Raw genomic sequence first — 8044 nt, forward strand, 5'->3', positions numbered from 1 at the left:
GACAACATCACAAACATGTATAATTCTCTGTAACTTCTAGTCTGGACATATCAACGGAGATGCACTTCAGCGCAGTTTATTTGAGTTTTCATACTCTTCCTTTGAGGAAAACCAACTCTCCTGTGACGTCAAATTCACCTGCCCAGCCTACATACCTGAAATGTTGGCTGTTTCTGCAGATGGAAATAGGTAGTTGTATCGCTTTGGCCAAAGTGGAAGGTGCTATTTTTTCCCAGTGTTACTTATTGATTAATATATATTTAATGTGATTAATGGATCTGTCTATTTTTCTTTCATCTTCAGCTCTGATGACCCTGCCTTTTTTGAAAAATTACTGAAATTAACTTAAGATAAACACTTGCCTATATAGCAGATTGCATTTATTTTATTTAGGTTTTTTTGTGTATGTCATAGACACATGGAAAAGGGAAATGTGGGGCCTCCCAGTGGACAGCGGCAAGGGAGACTTCAAAGAGGGCTTGGGGGTTGCTGTATGTCGCCATCGCTTCCTTTTGAAAGCCCTTAACATGTGCAGGGGGGAGATTTTTGCTTACCCCCTGTACCTTCAAAAAGAGCTGATGCCGGCCAAGCCTCAATTCTTTGCCATGGATGTGGCTTGCAAATATTGGCCCTATTTGGAGAAAGCTGCCAGTGTCCTTCCTGACCTCCAAGAGCTCACAAAAATGAAGCCGTTCCTCAGTGTTATGCATGCAAGAGCTCATGCAACTAAGTGTGAGGTATTTTTAACATTCTAACACTAACCCTTTACATATGTAAATTTTTATAATTTAATTTATAACATACAATTCAAGTCTATGTATAACTATGTCATGTAGCCTTTTGCATTAACATTACATCCCCCTTTACCTACTTATAGATCAAATGGAGTGGTAGGAACCAGGAAGGAGCAGGGACAACTGCTGGTGAGGAGGTGGAGCAAGTCAACAGCTACCTATCTCGTTGTGCCCTGACGACAAAATATATGTCGAAAGCAGGTGATAAATCTGTTTGCCATATTGTTGCACCCTTTTTTTTAGATTGCATTTCATAAACCCATTATTTGTTTTCAACAGCACGTGTGGACATGCTCACATTGCATGCATTGTGGTGGAACCACAAAAAAGGGCATCTCTACACCAAGCGCTTTCGACTAGATATGTAAAGGTAAGCCAGTTTTTGTTTTATTGTGTCATTTGTTGACACATTTGTTGTTCACTTGGCTTGTTAATCCTAAAGGGCTTTAACCTGATTATTGCATAACACTGTTTATCAGACATGTCAAAGACTCCTGGACGAGACTGCAAGGCTCGCTGAGCTAAAAACAGAGCTACATTGCTCAGATGAAATGGCCTCACAGTGGATCTCTGAGGTGACAGAATGGACAGCTGGCGGTAAGCAAGACCAGATAACAGAAATCAGCAGTGTACACAACATGTTTTACAACCAAGTTGTATTAAATTGACTTTTATATGTTGACCCAAACCAGCTCTTACATTTGAAGTTGTGTTTTCTGTTATATTGATTTTACTTTTATGTCTATGGAGACACCAAATACGAGTGTAGGCACACAGACTGAACTGCAGCAGTCCATTGTGGGACTCTACCTTAGTGTCAGGCAACGGAAGCAATCCCTCTACCGTCAGAATGGTATAACAATAAAATAAGTTCATAAAATCAATCAACTGTATTTAATAATGTTAACATTCCACCAACAAATGCATGTACTTGCAATTCATGAATTATAACTGTCCATTATTTAAACTGTCATTTAGATTATGATTATCTAGATTGTGTTCTTGATCTTTATGTCTCTTTAGACAGCAACAAGCTTCGCCACCGCCTTCGAAGGAAGCTGGGAGAAGAGAAAAAACTTCTTCTTCAGGAGATAGAGAAGTACAATGATTCGGTACCAGACTCTGCAACATTTGATGTGGCTGTTATGGAGAACTCATTTACAGGAGAGAGCACTGTGTCCCCTCTATGGCCATGGGAGGTTCATGGCAGTGGTATGACACTTTTGTCAAGCTTCATAAGAATTTATTTTGAGTTCTTCTACTTAGAGTATAACTAAATCATGGTAATAAAATATGAAATGTTTTAATTTTCATTAGGTTTTTGATTGTATTTCAATTGAACTGTTATTGTGTTCAGCAAACATCACAATCAAAAAGAGAATGCATGACCAAATGATGCTAACGATGCGACTCCAAGAGGAAAAGAGCATTTTGGTTCTGGAGATGGTGCAGCATTGCACATGGTTGCAGAAGCAGGCAGAGGAGCTGAAGGACAAGGTGGCTGAGAATGGTAAGCTCAAACAAAAAAATGTATTACTTAAAAGCCTGGCTTTAAAAATTAAAATAATTAAGCCGAAGTCAGTGTCACAGAAGACAGAAATATTTCAGCGTCTATGATGTCATCTCTTGTGTCCTTTCAAATGTAGACCAGGGCAACGACGGACTTTGTTGTCTCTTTAAAAAAAATCATTCTGAGGTGTCGGAGCAGTTGAAAGTGGTCCTGCAACAGTACAAGACTGCTTTAGGTCCTGAGGCCTCTGTCCATCTACATGTAGAGGAGGAGGATCAAAGTGCCATCAGCAGTCCAGACAGCAGTGAAGATGAAGAGGAACTCACAATTTAGGAAGTTGACTCATGTATGTACTATATACTAGAGTTTATTTTGCAAACCTATACCTGTAACTCTTTATCCACAAGGATTCATATTTCTGTATTTCTTAATGATGTATACAGCATCTTTATTGTAGACTTCACCTTCTCTTACCAAATATATTATTTTCCCAGATTGATGCGGCACACTTTGGTGAAGGACACGGACTAGGCCTATATCTGCATTTCACTATATTGCTGAGTTGCACATACAACATTAACAGGTTCAAGGCTACCTTCAGTCCAACCTCTATAATACTCTATAAAAACAGGCCCTGCATCTTCCATAGTAGAGCTGATGCATGTATAGTTGTGGCCCCTTTTGACTTTTATTTAACTATTTTTTTATTCTTCCACCTTGTCTTAGGGCCAATTCCAATTCCTATCTTAACCCTCAATCTTAACCCTCAAGCTCAACCCTTAACCCTTCTGTCGTGTTCATCTCCCGCCCCTTACTTTAGTGTTCAACTTAGAAGAGTGACCCCATTGGAGGACCTCGGAACGTGTAGCCTCTGGGACGAATAGACGACCCGGAGGCCCTCCTCCGGGGTCTGGTTTAGTCTGTTGGGCCTCACGTACTCTCTCCTCCACTGGCCATGTGGCAGTGCCCAGGATGCAGGAAGAAGGCAGGATGGGACCTGGTTCCAAATCGGGTGGGTCTGGAGAGTAGATGCGGGAGAGAGCATCGGGCTTTATATTCCTGGTGCCAGGGCGGAAAGTCAATGTGAATTTGAAGCGCCCCAGGAATAGCGCCCAACGAGCCTGCCGGGAGTTCAGGCGACGAGCGTTCTGAAGATAGGCCAGGTTCTTGTGGTCGGTCCACACGATAAAAGGCTGGGCGGTCCCCTCCAGCCAGTGTCTCCACTCTTGCAGGGCCAGGACGACCGCCAGGAGCTCCCAACGTCATAGTTCTTCTCTGCAGGCGAAAGGCGTCGGCTGAAGAAGGCGCAGGGATGGAGCTTCTGGTCGTCCTGGCTGCGTTGGGAGAGGACTGCCCCCACCCCGGTGTCGGAAGCGTCGACCTCGACCACAAACTGGAGCTCAGGATCTGGGTGGGAGAGGATTGGAGCGGACGTGAACATCTCCTTCAGACGGATGAAGGCAGCCTCGGTGTCGTCGGACCACAGGAACACCTGTTTAGGAGAGGTAAGCTTGGTGAGTGGTTCGACAATGCGGCTATAGTTTCTTATGAAGCGTCTATAAAAATTAGCGAAACCCAAGAAGCGCTGGAGTTGCTTCCGTGTGGTGGGATTAGGCCAATCTTTGACAGCAGAGATCGGGAGCGAGACTGCCCTGTTCCACTATAAAACCGAGGAATGGCACAGATCTGGCATGAAAAACACATTTCTCGGCCTTGACAAACAGCTTATTCTCGAGCAGTCTCTGCAGAACTAGGCGAACATGCTGGACATGTTCCTCTTCGGTCTCTGAAAAAATCAGGATGTCGTCCAAGTAGACGAAGAGGAACCTGTCCAGCATGTCGCGCAGAATGTCATTAGCTAGGTGCTGAAACACCGCAGGAGCATTGGTCAGGCCGAAGGGCATGACCAGGTATTCATAGTGTCCAATGGGGGTGTTGAATGCAGTTTTCCACTCGTCCCCCTCCTTGATCTGGACCAGGTGGTAGGCGTTGCGAAGGTCGAGTTTCGAGAAGATCCTCACCTTGCTGAGGGGGTTGAATGCGGTGTCCAAGAGGGGAAGAGCGTAGCGATTCTTTATTGTAATGTCATTAAGTCCACGATAATTGATGTAGGGCCGAAGATAGCTGTCCTTCTTCTCGGCGAAGAAGAACCCGGCCCCCACAGGAGAAGAGGAAGGACGAATCAGCCCCGCAGCCAGTGACTGATTGATATACTCCTCCATGCTCTGGCGCTCGGAACGAGAGAGGTTGTATAGTCTCCGAGAAGGGAGAGTGGCGCCAGGGAGGAGGTCTATTCCACAATCATATGGCCGATGAGGTGGCAACGAGAGAGCACGGTCCTTAGAAAACACTTCAGCTAGTCCATGATAAACCTCAGGGACGCCGGTGAGATCTGGAGGTGCGGGACGAACGTCGGGAGGACTCGATTGCGAAGGCTGAGCAGACCTGAGGCAGCGGGAATGGCAGTGGAAACTCCAGCTGGCGAGTTGACCCGTGGACCAGTCGAAGGTGGGGTTGTGGAGAGAAAGCCAGGGAAGACCCAAAACCACCGACGCCGAGGAGGCCGGGATGGTTGCCCGACAGGATCAAGGTGATGGGAACTGTGCGGTGAGTGACCTCGGCCAGCAGGTTCCCATTGAGGTCGGAGATGGTTTTGGGTTGAGGTAGGGGAGTCATCGGGATACCAGCTTGTTCGGCAAAACGAGAGTCTATAAAGCTGTCTTCGGCTCCGGAGTCGACCAGACAGGTGGTGGAGGTCCTCTCAGTTCCCCAACGAAGCTGGGCCTTCAGCGTGATCCGGGTAGGTGCAGGACAGGTTACGGCCCTACTCACCAGCACTCCTGCGTGTACTGGTGAGCTAACACCTCTTGGGCGCTGAGGACAGGAGGCGTTGACGTGACCAGAACCTCCACAGTAGATGCAGACCCCCGAATGCATACGACGTCGTCTCTCGGGGTGAAGAGGTGGTTCGGTGATGGAAATCACCGGTGGTGAACGTCGCCTATCACATCGCCTCTGTCGTCGGCCATCAAGGCGAATAGCTAGCTCGATTAGAGAGTTAAGGTTAGGAGACATATCGCGTGTATCTAGTTCGTCTTGAATTTCCTCGTTTAGCCCACGTAAAAATATAGACTGCAGCGCCGCGTCGTTCCAACCACTATCAGAAGCCACGATGCGAAAATTAACAGAGAAATCGGCCGCTGAAGAATTACCCTGTTTTAGAGAAAGTAAGCGGTTAGCGATGTCACTGTTGTGGAAAGAGTGATCAAAAACGCGAACTAACTCTGTAGCGAAACCAGCGTAGGAAGCAGGGCGGGTGTGTGCGTTAAGGAGCGTAGCCCCAGCCCACTGAGCCGCTCTACCAGTTAGCAAATTTGCCACAAATGCTATCTTAGCATGGTCTGACGGGTAAGTAGCAGGCTGTAAATCGAACACCAGAGAGCATTGAAAAAGGAAGCTAGCACATTTGTTCAGCTCCCCCGAAAATCGTTCGGGGGTCGGAACAAATGGCTCACGAGTGGGTGTAACGAGGGATGGTGACGAAGATCCCGGAGGTAACTGGGCTGGTGGGGAAACAGGTGACACGGAGGGAAGTAGCGGCCCGAGGCTAGCTGTTAGCTGTTTAACGGAGGATGCTATTTGAGTTAGCAGGTCCTCGTGGCGGATAATAGCTTCCCCGTGGCTAGTTAGCGCCTGCCTAAAACTATCACTGTCTGCCGGGTCCATTGTTGGTCAGTTCCTACTGTCACGTTTCCCTTTAAAGGGAAACTAAGATGTTTAAGGAGGAGGACCCGGATGCAGACAGGACAAGGGTAAGTAAGTAAAATAATGATTTTATTCACTACTAGGTGGACAAGTGCTAACAGGAGAATGTACGACACAAAAGTAAACGGGAACGGAATGCAGCTGGGCCAGCTCTCCAGAGCGGCTCCTTCGTGGCAATAGTGTTCGTTCGTTTGTTCCAGAGGAACGGACTCACTCGCAGGTGTAGCAGAGAGGAGTACTGATGTCCACGGGAATCGCGGAGAGAAGCGGCTGCTTCGTCGGCGTGGAAGGAGCAGATGGATCTGGTGAGTCACAGATGGCAGCGATTCCGGAGCAGTTGGAATCCGCCGCGACTCCGTGTCTCTCCTAGGAGCAGGAGACGTGGTGACCTGAGCACGGAAGCTAAGGTAAGTGACAGTCTTTAAAAGTCAGAGTTTCTAGGAGCGAAGTTAGTAAGTAGACTTTACCAGCTGAACGAAAACAAGGAACTGACGCCAGAGAACCGCGAAGTCCCGCCTTATAAGCCCACATGATTGCTGATCAGGAACAGCTGGGCGGAACTGCGCAGGTGGTGGTGATCACTGGCGTCATTCTCCAGAATGTGGGTCAATCCCGCCCCCTGCTGAGACAGAGAGAGAAAGACAACGGAGCAGGAACACAACAATAATAAAAACAAACAGTGACATGAAATGTGGATCGTGACACACCACGGCTTATTGAAGGGTAAACGATAGCAAATGATCGCGTGTGCGCACCGGCCGGCTATTGACTAAAAATCTTAAAATAAAAATAAATGTTACGCAACAATGACGTCATTAATCCATAATATGGGCCTAAACTAAGATAATACAATGGTTTTCATAATTTTTATATATCTATTAACAAAGAAAACTTGATTTGATTTAATATGTATCGCACTCGCTTCGCTGCTTTCGACGCCATCTTTCTTATGTGAAAACACGCAATGCATTCTGGGTAGCCCTTGCTCCCAAGTGTGGTCTCGGAAAATCTCAATATTGAGGGCGATACAGCCCTTAAACTTGCCCCTCAACTTAATTTTTCTGAGAATCGGGACAGCACTTGCACTAGCCGGAGCGCGCATTTTTGAGATTGAGGGTTAAGCAAGGAATTGGAATTCACCCTTGAACTCAGATCAAACTGGGTGTACCTGCTTTTAGTCTAAATCTTGACTAAACTAGAAATAAGCTATGTCAGTCAAGGTGGTAGTAAATAACATCCCTGCCCAGACGTTGCCAGTGCTGATGTGCTCCATGTGTACCCCATGCTTTGTGTGGTCTTCTATCTGTTGAACAGTTGATTGTGTACACCATGTGTACATGAGTGTATGTGTATACTATGTGTACTCCAAATATATGTTGTGTATTGGAATGTGGTTTTAGGAGGCAGCTGTGTCAGCACTCGTACCTAAGACAAGTTTCCTTTCAGAGAAAAATAAAGTATCTCTTAATCTTAATGTTAATATACCATGTCCAAGACAGTGTGTGTAGTGTTCAGAAATAAAAACCACTGTGTGCACATGAATGTAGGGCATGCATTGTTTCTGTGCGTGTTACTTTGAGACTTATTGAATTTTATAAATGTGTCTTAAAATGTATTATGGATCATTTAACTTACCTATATATACAATACATGTATATTCCCTGATATATGATTTGAAGATAAAATTGGTTTTGCTTCCACAGTCACCTCTCAATAAAAATTTAACACAGACAGTAACACATATGACACTATTAGACCAAATAATACACACGTATAACTACAACTATCACTTAAACTCTTTCTGTCATCCCCCACTTCGGACAAAGTGCAAATTTCAAGCCCCACATTGGGGAGAGACTGGCGATCTAACCAGACTGGACAACAGCTGACAGATTTGTGGCATTAGGTTGTGATTTACTAATCATTATGAATGAGGGTGAGTATATTGTGAATAGTTTTTTTATTCTACATGTCA

The sequence above is a fragment of the Microchirus variegatus genome (genome assembly GCF_963457635.1).
Source record: "Microchirus variegatus genome assembly, chromosome: 1".
Classification (NCBI taxonomy): domain Eukaryota; kingdom Metazoa; phylum Chordata; class Actinopteri; order Pleuronectiformes; family Soleidae; genus Microchirus; species Microchirus variegatus.